Here is a 14609-nt window from a genome sequence, read left to right as displayed (position 1 = left end):
TTTTTAATTTTATGAAGGTAAGTTGCTCAGAATAGCAGCCTGTAATTCCGTACCAGAATCCGCCTCCAATTTAATGTCTTTTGTGGATTCGTAGTAGCAAAGTTGTGCTAAAAGCTAAATAGTTACCTAAAAATACTACCTAAATCGTTCACAATCATAGCCGGGCCACTGATGAAAACCAAAACTACAACCCTGAAAAAACGAATCGATATTTTCGAAGGCGAACACAACCTATTCTTGCTAGTGATTCTGTCCAATTGTTAGGTATCCAAATTATAGTCATTCGTAAATTTATTATTGAATATATGGATGAATTATCTATTATTGAATAACTATTATTTACGATAATTACATGAAAGAAATAATATATACCTAAACTACAAACAAAACGTGACTACTAAAATCTCAAAAAGATATTCTCACAAGTATATTTCACGCAACCAGGAATCTCAAAACCATTAGAAGCTATAATGATACTCTGCACATGTTAGACACAAGAAAAGGCCAAAAAGCAAGCGTCCGACACACAAAACCCGCCAAATCCACTGGCAGTCACAATCAACGATTCTACGAATCTCGAGCGCTCGCGAATCATAAAACCGCTGACTGCGACACTGTGAAAGCGAAATTGACAGGCTCTATGCGTCAAACACCCGCCCTCCAATCTCCTCCCGCATCCAACAACACAAACCTCCATTACAACATCTAACGAATTCAAAACTCCGAAAATCACTCATCTATAGCAAGTGAGTGGAAGCAACCCTGCATGCAACCATTCTTCATGATACACTTTTTCTGCCTATTTTTCTATTAGGCCTGTGGACATTATAGTCGCTATATTCATAGTCTGGCGAATACAATTTCGATCTATCAAAAAGCGGAACCATTTCAATATATTTTAGACCATCAATTGAAAAAGTACTATCAACTTTTATAAACAAAACGTTGATTATTCTTTCCTTGCCAATCGAACGCAAATTACCGGCATCATCGGATAGGGAAAACTTTCCCCAACCCAAAGATGGTGTTAGTTTGCGTAGGCGAGCCTTGAGTCACGAGAAAAGGGTTTCCGAAGTTTTGTTCGCAATAGCTGATGTGCTCTTTTCTGTTGTTGGTCGTGATTTGCTCGATTGGTTCCGCTATTTGACAGCTCAATTGGTTCCCTAGATTCTATCCGCCAGACTATGAATATAGCGACTATAGTGGACATGTGTTAGCTTCGAAACTTCTAACCAAACTAGGAAAATTTTGAAATCACAAAAAAAAAAAATTAAAGCAAAACCGAGCAAGTAATATTAAATCTCTTGTATTGTATGCTAATGCTAATTGACTGTAACAAAAATAATATGCTTAAATAAAATAAAATATTAATAAAATGATATGCAAAATTTACTAGAAGGTCATTACTTTATTGGTGAGAAGTTTCTAATAAGCCCTCCCAGTTCCTCTGTATACAGAACAAATCTGATACTATAATCAGAATTGCTCAGTCTGCATGAAGCAGCCGATTGCATCAAGGAAGTTCAACCAAGAATTAATCGTTTGAGGTATACTGAAGCATTAAGAAGGTGATATGTGTCACTATGGGAAATCATCATCGTTGCAAATATAAAGAAATTAAACATAACCCTTTGCTTCAGTACCGTCAACCTCCATGTCCATGGGGAGGGGATTATTCTTTCCTCGCTAATCGAACGCAAAATACCGGCATCATTGGATAGGGGAAACTTTCCTCAACCCAAAGATGGTGTTAGTTTGCGTAGGCGAGCCTTGAGTCACGAGAAAAGAGTTTCCGAAGTTTTGTTTGAATAGCTGATGTGCTCTTTTCTGTTGTTGGTCGTGATTTGCTCGATTGGTTCCGCTCTTTGACAGTTCAATTGGTTCCCGAGATTCTATCCGCCAGACTATGAATATAGCGACTATAGTCAAATCGGCCTACTGACAATCCATCAATGAGATCAACATGTGTAAGGCTCATTGAGTTTGTCATATGGGAATATTCCGAATGTTCCGCATTATCGATAAAAATCATTAAAAATAACTTGATTTTAAAAACGGCCGATCCACGAAATTTTTCCAATCATTCATGCTAAAACGGCCTAACCTCGGGCCTAACATATATATTTTTTTGTTCGATGAGGTTCCATTCATAAGCCTAGCGACGTAGAAGGGCCAATGATTGAAAAATTTCAAATCAAAGCTAGGCCCTACTGCTTGAGGCAGGGCCGATGATTTATTTGACGTTAAGAAAAGGCTTAGCAAAGGGCCTACAATTTATGATGCCAAGCACAACGGCTTAACAAAAAGGGCCTAACCATTTAAAGATTCACAAAAAGGCTTATTACTGTGATATTAAATTTTTATCGATTTTCATGTATTTTTGAAAACGTTTCGCATGTTTTGGATGTTGTGTACTGAGATATAGCTACTATGGTTATTGTGAACAATATAAATGCCTAAAATACTTCAATTTATTTATATAGGAATTAAATACTGGCGGAAAAATTTACAATTCATTTTCTGGATTGTTTACATTTTGGACATAGGCCCTTTTCAAATGTTACGCGAGAAACCATCGTTGCTTACGGCTTTGTTGTCGTTTGGAACCAGTTATGCGAGGTAGGTGACGATTGTTCGTATTTGACAGTCACCTCCCTCTACGTCAAATGTTTTGCTTCTAACCGATTAAAAATATACATACTTTTCCTGCGAGTTAACAAGGTTTGAAATTTTAATGAATTATGGAAAATATATTTGATGAACTCCCTATGCGATTTACCGGTTCCAATTTTCAACTTTATGATGCATCTGGTTCTTACGCCTTGCACCAAACTATTATACGAATTCTATTGTTTTAATATGCAAAATGTTCCGATTCGGTAGTATCTAGTCACCCCCGATTCATTTGAAATCTAGACTATCATTTGAAAAGGGTGTAACTCCAAAATGTAAACAAACCATATTTTGCCACAAATAGAGAGAACAGTTCACAAACTACTCGATAAACACGAAAAAGTAGAAGAAAATATCACTTCAAATCATCAAAAACATTTTTTCTTACATGGTCACGCCCGATTCATTTGAAATGCATCCGATTGATATTTCACGTGTAAACAACGAACAAAAAGAAGACAGCAATAAATCTCCGGGCGTCATTCCTTTCTCACAAAATTTGCGAGGGAAGAATCAAGGCAGAACAACAAACAAAAAATCCTGAGGGTGTATTTCCAGGACGTATCACCAGTGTTGCCAGTTCTTCTCAGTGTTGATGTTAGATTGCACTATTAACTGTATGTCAAGCTAATAAAATTCAAGCTGAACATTGCATTAGGTCCTAAGTAACATTGACTGATTATCTTTGTCGACTTTCTCTTTGTATCCCCACGGCCATGTAAAGACATTCACATGTATTTTCAGCACACAGATCGATAAAAGAAGCATTTATCTACACTTTAAAAAATCTTCACGTTCATGCTACGTTAAAAATCACGCAACCTCTTGAACATCCCACTCCAATCATTTACACGTGCCTCACGGCAATCCCTAATAAATAAATACCATAAACTAACGATAACCCAAATTGTTGAACTTTTCCACAAATGGTTTGGATGATACCCCAAACACGTCGTTAAGCAAAATAACCATACAAATTTTATTAGGGATGTCAAATGAAATTTTGATAACATTTACGTGATTTTCATGTTTGTTGATGCTACGGGAAATTCACGTAAAAAGTAAGTGATAAGCATGTACACTCTACAACATATGTATGCCCAATGTACGTGAAAAATCATCTAGCTGCGTCGAAAATGGGCTAAATTTGCGTGACATAATTAATGGACCTTCCTAATAAGACAAACACAACAAGAAACGGTTATGTGCTTAAGTTATTAACGAAAGATAATCAGTCAATATTACTTATGACCTAGTGCAATGTTCAGCAATGTTCGGAACCGGTTTACTCGATATGGTGATTTTGGAATTGCGCCCTCTTCAAAAGTTAGTCTAGATATCACGACCAACATTTGAAAAGAGCACATATGTTTGCGAACTAAATTTCGGAAAGCCTTTTCTCGTGACTCAAGGCTTGCCTACGCAAACCAATACCATCATCGAGTTGGGGAAACTTTCCCCTATCCGATTATGCTGTTAATTTGCTTTCGGTTGGCGAGGAAAGAACTATCAAAGTTTTGATTATAAAAGTTTATAGTACCTTTCAATATTGAATTGGTTCCGATTTTCTATAGATCGATAATCTATCCGCCAGACAATAAATATAGCGACTATAGTGCCAACTGTTTACTGCTTAAAAAATACAATGAAGTGTTATACATTACAAAACTAAACAGACACCATTTTAACGCCCTTTAATCAAACAAAGAATTATGAATAACATTATCCTCCCCGCATAGAAAACCTGTAGAGCTTCTCTGAACCTTGTACGTAGTTCGCGGACAACCCTTAACAGTCTTTAATCGAAAGTAATCCAGGATGACATCATACATAAAAGTGCTAGCTCAGACACTGTTTGAAGCAAGAACGGCAAGTTTCAGTTCTTCTCGCCACTTTCGATAAACATTATGCATGTATTCTGAACGAAGAGACACAAACTAACATTGTTATCAATGATAATCCGCTGCCTACCGGGTTGAAACAAGATACGCGCTGACGTCGTATTATTAAATCCAAGCTCAATATTTTTTTATGCGTCGTTGTACATATTACATTTATCTATTAGCCATGATTCTGCTCATCACAAATTAGGATTGCCTTTGTTTTGACCAGATACATAACTAGTCTGTTTCAATGATTCACCGACCAAAAATGATTCCCAATTTGCTTTGTACTCACTCTTTCGTTCCGTTCGCTGTTGTTGTTGTTGCTGTTCCTGCTGCTGCTGCCGGGCAGAAGTGGCTGCTGGCACACGCCACACTGTTCGGCTGATTCTGCTGTTTCGCTCTTTCTTCCTGCTACTACTGGGTTGTTGTTATCAATCAATGTTTCAGGCAGGCTGTGTGTCTGAACTGGTCTGATCTGGAGGTGGTGGTTGTGGTGGCGATGGTTGTTTCTTGATCTTTTTTTCTTCAATTCTTGGTTCCAAAAGATGTCGTAAATGCGTGCTGAGTTGTTTTGTTATAACTTCTGTTCCTCAATACTTTTTTCCTTTTAACACTTGTTTTTTTTTTGTTCTCAAACAAAAATTGAAAAAATAAAGTTGGAGATCACAATTGCATTACGAATATTTTCTTTTTTTCTTTAAGGCTTTGTCTCGATAACACTAAGATTAATGTCGCGATTTCTTGGTTTCGGTGAAAGATTTTTATTTTTTTGAGTATTTTTCCCGTTAATTGTGGTTGGTAAAGAAACAATATTGATGAGTAGTGTTTGATTTTCTGTTTGGTTGCTTTTTGTAGGTGTAGATTCGATTATACTGCTTTTTAGTCTAAAATAGCGGTTTTTTAGTTACACAAGCTGTAAGCAGAGAAAGAGAAAATAGATAAAACATATTAGTCCAGTTTTTTTTTGCATAAGAACTAAAAAATATTGATCCAGATAAGAAACTAACAAAGACAGCATAAATAAAACAAGAAAAAAAAAACTATTCAACTCGGTCGCCTGGGTCGATTTCTCCATTTTGCTCCCCTTTGCGCATCCCATTCCCCTTTTTGTGTGTCAAACGTTGCATTCCTTTTGCCCATCCGACGTCGTCGTCGTATCGTAATATCACCAACAGCGGCAGTGGTGGCGGAGGCGATGGGCGATGATGGGCACACGGGTGAGAACCAGAAAAAAGGCAACCAAGAAGAGACATCGGATTTCGGGAACGAACATTGGCAGCAGGGTGAAAATCTGAACTCCATTTTTTCACTCATTATTATTAGCCCGGAAACTATCACCCCTCAGGAACCAGTGTTCAATTTCACTTCACGGGATCGTAAACTACATTTTCGACCACTTTTCATGAGGAAATTCACACAATTTCATCTAAAATATTTAACAAGAAAAAAACTTACCACGACCAAGCACACACTAACGACACAGTCAGCCATGTCATTATTTTTTTATGCGCTTTTGTCGACCGTCCTCCGATTTTGAACAAGAGAGTCGACATTCGCGTGCGGCGCCATTTTGACAGTTTCAAATGTCAAAACCCGAAAACGATCAGGGAGGCCCATGCAGCATCAGAAACTTTGGCAAGGGGTCTACACATGCCAAAAAAAAAAGTCGTGGCGGAAATATCGTCGATTCGATCCGTTTAAAAATGAATCGTACCTCGACTCTACACAGCAAAAAAAGTTGTTGAATATTACATCGAAACTGCTGCAACCAGGTCAATCCATCGGTTGTGTAATATCACATTGTACGATGCACACTCAAAAAATATTAAAATCTAAATAGTATAAAAGATACGCTAAATCGCAACTCTCCTGCCCGACGCATAGCTTGGTATAAAGAGAGAGAATGCAAACTTTGTATAAAAATGGTTTATACATTGAATAGTATAAATTTGCTGTATTCATACAATGCATAAAGTTTGTTTATTCGCCAGGATGTGTTTATGATTACTTTTTCTATTATGGTTGGTTATTTAAAAAAAAATAAACAACATTTTTATTTATTTTTATTGACGTATTTTGAAATAAAAGCACCACAAAACATAAATGGGAATAATAATCACCACACGCTGAGGGCGATAAGGAATTATCAGACAGTCATTCTTCGTTAATATACTCGTTTGCTTTCCACGACATCCGCAGCATATCAATCGATTACATCTTTCGGATTATCCATGACTGAGCTACGAAGCTTTTTCCAACCATGGTCATACACAGCAAAAAAAGTTGTTGAATATTACATCGAAACTGCTGCAACCAGGTCAATCCATCGGTTGAGTAATATCACATTGTACGATGTACATCGATTTTGCGAACAAAATTACATCCATTGATGTAATATTGCATCTGCTTTTTGCTATTACATCATTATTTCATACATCAGCTTGAATTACGTTGATCGATATTACATTTTTTTTTGCTGTGTATGGTAGCAGTAGCGAGGAATTAGGATACATCGTGTAGCGTAGGTGTTGAAGAATGTATTTCGGTAGCTAAAAAGAGTGGTATCAGCACTTCTGCCAATGGCTCCTCATTTAGGCCTACGAACATCTCTTATACATCCGATCGTCAGAGGCTTAAAACTCCATTGTTGAACAAATCGGTGTTCTACATGCTTCCGATCCTATTAAAATCCGGCCTCCGGTCGTAACATCCTTTGCGAGCTTAGTCCTGAAAAAAAGTAAACAATATGGGCTTTGGTTTTCAATGTTGATTATTACATTACCTGTTAATTGAAAGTGATTTTTTTCTTTATATTAGTCCATATTAGGCCACTAATCTACCGATGGAACCCAACGACCGAGATTGAATTAAAACATTAAAACGGAACGATAACAACTTTGACGAGCGCCATTGCAATATTTACGTTAATACCTATACACTGAACAAATTCTTCGCCTTTATTCCGACTTAGTATAATTTTGAAATCAAATTGTAATCAAACCAATGTATAAATATTGACAAACCATAAAATGATTAAATATTAATCATTCATTGTTTAGTAATATTTTTGAGTGCACATCGATTTTGCGAACAAAATTATGTAATATTGTATCTGCTTTTTGCTATTACATCACTATTTCATACATCAGCTTGAATTACGTTGATCGATATTACATTTTTTTTTGCTGTGTGTACGGTAACTCGTAACAACTCAAAATTGAGTCGAACATGCTTATTTCATCGGAAAGTATGGCTACTCACAAGTGAGTAGGCGCACTTTTACCAACAATCAATACGAAACTAACGATTTTAAATTGGCTCACCACTTTAGTAGCCTATTGGTCCCAAGCAAACGATTAACGTACCCTATTCTAGTTGAAATTCTATTACTACACTATGTTTGTTTTGATTCGCTATGAAAGTTTGACAGATAACATCAGGGGTGTGTGGATTCATGCAGAACATGCAGGGGTGAGTGAAATAGCTTGGGACTGCTTGGGGCCGTTGTTCTGGTACTGAGTGAGCCAAAAATAATAATGATTTTCTTCGGGACCCAGTGGTCTTAGAGTTACCTCTATGCTTTTACTCACTTTTGAGTAAACGACATTCTTTTTTTTTTAATTTGTTTTGATTAAAACTTTAAAAATTACCTGCTCCAGATTCATTTAACTGGAGCTGAAGACGACTGTAAGCCGTCTCCGCATGCAATGTCTACTTACCTTAATACATTTCGGCCGTTATACAATCATTTCGTCGTTTCTTATAGCGTTTGCTCTGACACGGCTGTCTACCCTAATAAAATTGTTATGGTTATTTTGCTTAACGACGTGTTCTGGGTATCTTCCAAACCATTAGTGGAAAAGTTCAATTATTTGGGTTATCGTTCGTTTATGGTTATTTTTTATTAGGGTAAGTCCCGCTGACACGGCCGACTGAGTGGCTTTTACTCAGTTTGACTCATTTACTCAGATTTTGACGACCCAATGCCAGGGTTACTTCCACTCACTTGCTATAAAAAAAATGTTTTTCAGAATTATGAAATCATGAGATGGTATAGTGATAATTAGTACAAGTTACAAGATGAGGACGTGAAGTGTGTGTTTGACACATAAAATCCGTAAATATTGCTTTCAGTGCGTCACAATTAGCGATTTTACGACACGTGAGTGCTCACTCTGAGTGAACGCTCACGAATCATAAGATCGCTTATTGTGACGCTCTGAAAGCGAAATTGACAGGTTTTATGAGTCAAACACATACTTTACACCCGCTTCTCGTTACTTACAAGTACAACATATCATTATATCATCTAATGATTGCATAATTCCGAAAAATATGTTTTTATAGCAAGTGAGTGGAAGCAACCCTGCCCAATGCATCAGACGAAATTGAGTACGATCGACTCACCCGGTGAGTAACCTGAAGTAAGCGTGTAAAGAGCCAGAGCCGGATCATACGCTTTGTGGCAACCAGAGGCTGAAACGATCGCTTAATTTCTAATGGATTCGCCTACACGGTAACCGCAAAATACCCAATAATGACTACAAAGTAAGCATTTTCGAGGGAAACTGGGACTACCCATTAAATGAGTAAAATTTTACCCATTTATGAGTAATTACAACTGAAAAAACAAGTAGTAAGTATTCATTTTTGAATAAATAATACTCATAAATGGGTAATATTTTTACTCATTTAATAGGTAGTCCCAGTCTCCCTCGAAAATGCTTACTTTGTAGTCATTATTGGGTATTTTGCGGTTACCGTGTATACACAATGAACCGTTACGTCTGTTTGTCTGTGCAAAAACAAAGATATCAGTGTTGCAAGCTTCACTCTGCGTAAAGGCCCAAACGCAATGTGGCGGAAGCGGAACGGAAAGTTTGACAGTTGTCAAAAATGACATCAAGATGCCTAACCGAAGTCAAAATTTAGTCTCCAGTGAAAAATCACTGACACTGTCCATACAGCACAAGGGTAGAGGTAAAGATTTGGCACCACAGAATAATAATCACAGGGATCAACCCGCTAACTTTAGCTTACTCACCGGGTGAGTCGATCGTACTCACTTTCGTCCGATGTATCGAGTTGTCAAAAACTGAGTAAACGAGAAATGTCAAACTGAGTAAAAGCCACTCAGTCAGCAAAATCCTGGACTTAGAAAAAATGTCAACCATGTTGGAGGAAACTTCCTAGGAAAAGTTACTCAAAACCGGCTGAAATGCCTCCAGGTAAGAAGGAATTGCTTAGGGAAACGGTGGTGAAGCATTTTCTGTTCCGGTAGAATGAATCCGGAGCAGGAAATTTCCATTTCCTTAAATAAAAATCAAAACAAAAACACTCCCCGCAACTGAAAATATCGCTGAGTGGATTTGACTCAGTCTACATGAGAACGTCGTTTACTCAAAAGTGAGTCAACATAAGGCTACTCAATTTTGAGTAGCCCTACTTGCCGCTGAAATGAGTGCATTCGACTCAATTTTGAATAAGCGTGATATGTACCTTCTTAAGCCTATAGTATACAGATCGAAGCGAAACGAAATGTGAAGCACGCGAAAAATCATGAAATTTCGCTAGCGAAAAAGGTTGTGACAAAATGTTTGTGGAACATTTTCCAGTTTCTTTTTTTCGCAGTGCACAGTTCATGTGAAACGAAATCGATCAGTTTACACCTCCGGTGAAGTGAAAATCTGGCAGATACGCTCTCCCGAAACGTCAACTTTTCGCTTAGCTGCTGTTTTTTTTCGCGAGCGCTGCATGCGCGAAAAAAAATAAACGTAAGCGAAAAAGATGCGATCCACAAAATTAGATTTCGCTGGATCGTATCTGTTTACAGTTCAAAGCGAAGTGAAACATTTGCCAAATACGTTTTTCGTGCAGGTGAAAAATTTAGTATTTTGTATGAGGTTTTCGCTTCGCTTCGATCTCTATACAGGCCTTTAATCATGATCTTTTTGAAAATCTTTGAGAATCAGTGTCAGTCAGTGCCATTGTCTTTGTCGATGTCTTTACGTTTGTCAGTTGCCATTGTCATTATTGGAAATACTCAGAGGAAGAGATGGGCGGAGATAACAAAATACAATTCGGCAGCAGGGATTTGTATCTAAATTATCTTGCAACCCTTGCTAAAACTTAGCATTTCACATGACATCTACTTTTGATTCGATTTACGTGTAAATTAATAATTGATTGCATCGCAATATTTTGCTCATTTTTTGGTGCCATTAATTAACCAACTAAGATCAATAATTAATCAATAGAGCTAGAATATTGCTTTTGATTCCAAAAACTAGTTGAATTTGAGAAGCACACGAAACATAAAGGTGATTGAATTTCCGTTCGATTGCAATACTCTCAAATTTAATCTAGTACACTCAAAAAATTTCACATGTTTGATCGAAGTGTTTAAACACTTGATTTTCTAAATGCACAATCACATTTACTTTAAGTGTATTTCACCTTGGTTCAATGTGTTATACACGTTAATTTATAGTGTTTCAAACTTTGAAATGTTGAAAATCTTTCACTATCTATTCAAGTGTATTGTACATTGAATCACGCTACTGTTCAAAACAGATGGATTTAAAGTGTTTTGCATTTCAATACGATGTGAATTGCTTGCTCAGAAAGGTAAACATCGATAACAAGAGTTGTGACTTTATCCTATCAACCTGCCTCATATATGAGAACAACCGTGGCACAGTGAGATCGAACGAAGACTCCGGCAGCAGCATACCCCAACAGTCGATGATCGAATCCCAAATCAGACCCATTAAAAATATATGTGAAAGCTCTGGCCTCTGGCAGTTTTGTTTTATATATTTGTCGATTCATTTTTAGAGTCGGTAAAGTAGAATTCGATAAAGTAGAATATTGTAGAATATTGAACTATGGTGTGCAAAGCTATTGATATCACCATATGAGGCACATAGAATCCAAGTGTGTCACAATTCAAATCCAGTGTTCAGGCATGGTTCATAGCATAAGATTCACACATGAAATGGATGTGTTTCACAATATGCGCAAAATTAAGTGTGAGACACATGATGATGACGTGTGGAATTTTTTGAGTGTAATGGGAATGTTCGTTTGGCTCAGATTTTGACAGTTCATTTAGCTCAAAACATTCTCTCCGTTCATTTATCTCCTTCTTGTATTTCTACACGGTAAGAAAAAATACTCAAAATTAAGTTTAAAAAAAACTCAACGTTGGGTTCTATCATTTGAGGTCCGCCGTTGAGTGAATCAGAAAAGCGGCGTTGGTTAAAATTTACTCAACTATTGAGTAATAATAAATGAACTCAAATATAAGTTTATTTTCATTGAGGTTGCTTTTATGAGCCTTTAACCAATTCATTTTCACAAGCGTTGATAGACGAGTGGTCAACACACGGGCCTCGTAATCTCAACGTCCATGGTTCGGTTCCAGTCTGCTCCCCCATGAAGAAACGACTTCTTGACGATTTTATTCCACTTCATGCTTAATAATACTTGTACTATTTTTAATAATAACTTCTGTTCAGGCTTTGTTCACACAAATCTGGAGAATTTATTCAACCACAACATCGAAATATTTGGTGTTGAATAAGGTATGTCGAGAAGCTTTTATTCGACTTACAAAAGTTGTAACAGAGCTTATTCGATCAAATTTTTGATTATTCAGCGTTTATTAGACCATCTGTACTTCCTTAAACAGCGATGGTATAAAGGTGTAAATAGACGCTTGATTCTTATGTGAAATAATGTTTAATTATTACATCATTATACATTTATTAAACGATTATTCAACTACGGGATAATTAATCCGAAAATAAGAACGGCACGAGCAGGGTTGTTTTCGTTAGTGATTGTTGTGTCATTATTTCTGTCGAATTTATTACATACATACATACACACACATGTCGTTAAATGGGATTCGAACCATGACCTTCCGATCACCAGCCGCTTGCCTTGCCATCTGAGCTATCCTAAAATACATCATATGAGCAGCTAAATAAGCAATAAAAGCTTGAATCTGAAAACCTATCAGCACTTCCAGCCGTAACTCTAGCTAATTCAAGGAGATGTGAGAATGATTAATTCATTCATAGTTGTTTAACATGAGACCAACCAACGTTACCTCTCCATCTTTCTAATTTCGATGGAAGGGATGCTATTCTTTTCAATAGATCTATGAATTGGTTGTCGTGAGTGATACGATTTAAATTAATTAGGAGTAGAACATAAATAAAAAAAAAGGGTTGAGGCTGGGATTGAACTCGCGACCTTCTACTTGGAAAGCGGAAACGGTAACCACTATGCTACCAATTTTGTTTTGTTGTTAGCCTGAATCACTGTTGTGGAATAATGAATAAATACGCCGTTTGTAAAGCATTTATTAAGCATGCAATTAAAACATGGACGCATAGTAGAATAAGAGCTATTTTGCTGACTGTATTCACCTTTATACAGCAATATTGTAAAGCAATGCAATGAAATCTAATAATGGAGCTAGAAAACATTTATAAGACGTCTAATAAAGCATTTTATTAAGGCAATTGAAAACAGTCGAATTAAAGCGACAATGTATGTGAAAATTACTCTTATTCAGTTTGTTATTAGATCAAACTTCTGGTTCTGAATTAGGAAGACAGTCAACGTTTATAAAGCTTTTAATAAGTAAATTAATCATATCAGAGCAAACGGCGGAATAAAGGCGCATCTATCGATCTCAATGAGCTTTTTTCAGCACATAATTCGACATCTTGTTTTATTCAGCATTGTACACTGTTAAACAGCATTTATTCAATGTGTATGCTTATTTGTGACTGTGAATTGTTTGTTGGGCCGTTTAATTATTTTTTTTGTCAACTTGGTCAACGCCAGGATTATTATTATTATTTATTATTTAGCTTTATTAAGGAGGCTTTCAGCCTTGGGCTGGTTCGCCTCCAACGCCAGGATTACTCAAAATTGAGTTTTCTTCTTTAACTTAATTTTACCTAGCCCCACGGAAGCCACGTGATGAGTGAAAGGAACTCAATTTTGGGTACTTTTTTCTTACCGTGTAGTCATCAACGTATATATGTTCTTGTCAATGACAGTATTGAAAGTATCCGTGGAAGTATTTTTCACTGTGTGTGTTTTCACCAAATGATTATATTTCTTCCTCATCTCCTAGTTTAAACTGTGTTCAAGAATAATTGATCATTTTAGATGGATTTGGACCCATCATAGCATGCTTTTGGCGCTACTGTATATGGACGATCAAAAGTAAAATACTGTTTTAGCCACAGTATAATTCTGTCAAAACCTCAGCATTTTCATTGATCCATTAACTAAAAAAAAAATGTAGCAAAAGTTCATACTATAACATGTCTAACTTACTATCTACTTTTGTTGACTAATACCTAAATGTAATTTTTAATATTTAAATTTAAGGAACCTCTTACCGGAATTCCTTTATGAAGCGCTTTGAGTGTGTAATTTTTAATTTTATGACGATAAGTTGCTCAAAATAGCAGCCTGTAAGTCCGTACCAGAATCCACCTTTAATTCAATGTCTTTTGTGGGTTCGTAGAAGCAAAGTTGGGCTAAATAGGCGTATTCTGCGCGGCGTGTGAGGTGAGGTGACACGCTGTCACTTCTGAAGTGACAATTGTCACCTCGCGTGAGGTTACTCTCCATTTGATTTGAACGGAGACTCACCTCACCCGAGGTGACAATTGTCACTTCACCATCATTTCACTGTCACCTCACCTCACACTTCTTCTTCTTCTTCGCATTTCAAGCTTATTGCATATCAGGCATAACATTTGATAACGGCACAAAAGCATTTGTAAACAAACTTTCTAAGGCCCTTTGCACGCGAACCAAAGTACATCAATGCAAACCAACAACATCATCGGATAGGGGCAACTATCACCTTTCCGAAAGTGGTATTGGTTTGCGTGGGCGAACTTTGGTTCACGTGTAAAGGGCCTTAGAAAGTTTGTTTACAAATGCTTTTGTGCCGTTATCAAATGTTATGCCTGATATCGCATATTAGCTTATTGCGTGCTCTCAACTTAGTGT

At 36.8% G+C, this 14609-nt stretch overlaps 1 protein-coding gene across 4 annotated transcripts in view; it reads right to left on the bottom strand.

Moving 5' to 3' along the window:
- Positions 1-6103, bottom strand: part of Unr (cold shock domain-containing Unr) — a 62630-nt gene extending 56527 nt beyond the window's left edge. For all 4 annotated transcript variants that reach the window (XM_065230409.1, XM_065230411.1, XM_065230410.1 and 1 more), the window contains exons 1-2: positions 6015-6103; positions 4852-5472 (exon numbers count right to left, since the gene is read on the bottom strand). The gene's annotated coding sequence lies outside the window, so the exon portion shown is untranslated. The remainder of the gene's footprint in view (positions 1-4851; positions 5473-6014) is intronic.
- Between the last annotated feature and the right edge of the window lie 8506 nt (positions 6104-14609).

The sequence above is a fragment of the Ochlerotatus camptorhynchus genome, unplaced genomic scaffold (assembly GCF_037179485.1).
Source record: "Ochlerotatus camptorhynchus isolate MF236.1 unplaced genomic scaffold, CSIRO-AGI_Acam_v1.1 ptg000330l, whole genome shotgun sequence".
NCBI lineage: Eukaryota > Metazoa > Arthropoda > Insecta > Diptera > Culicidae > Ochlerotatus > Ochlerotatus camptorhynchus.
The sequence above is the reverse complement of the archived record's forward strand: the minus strand, read 5'-3'. Positions and strand labels throughout refer to the sequence as shown.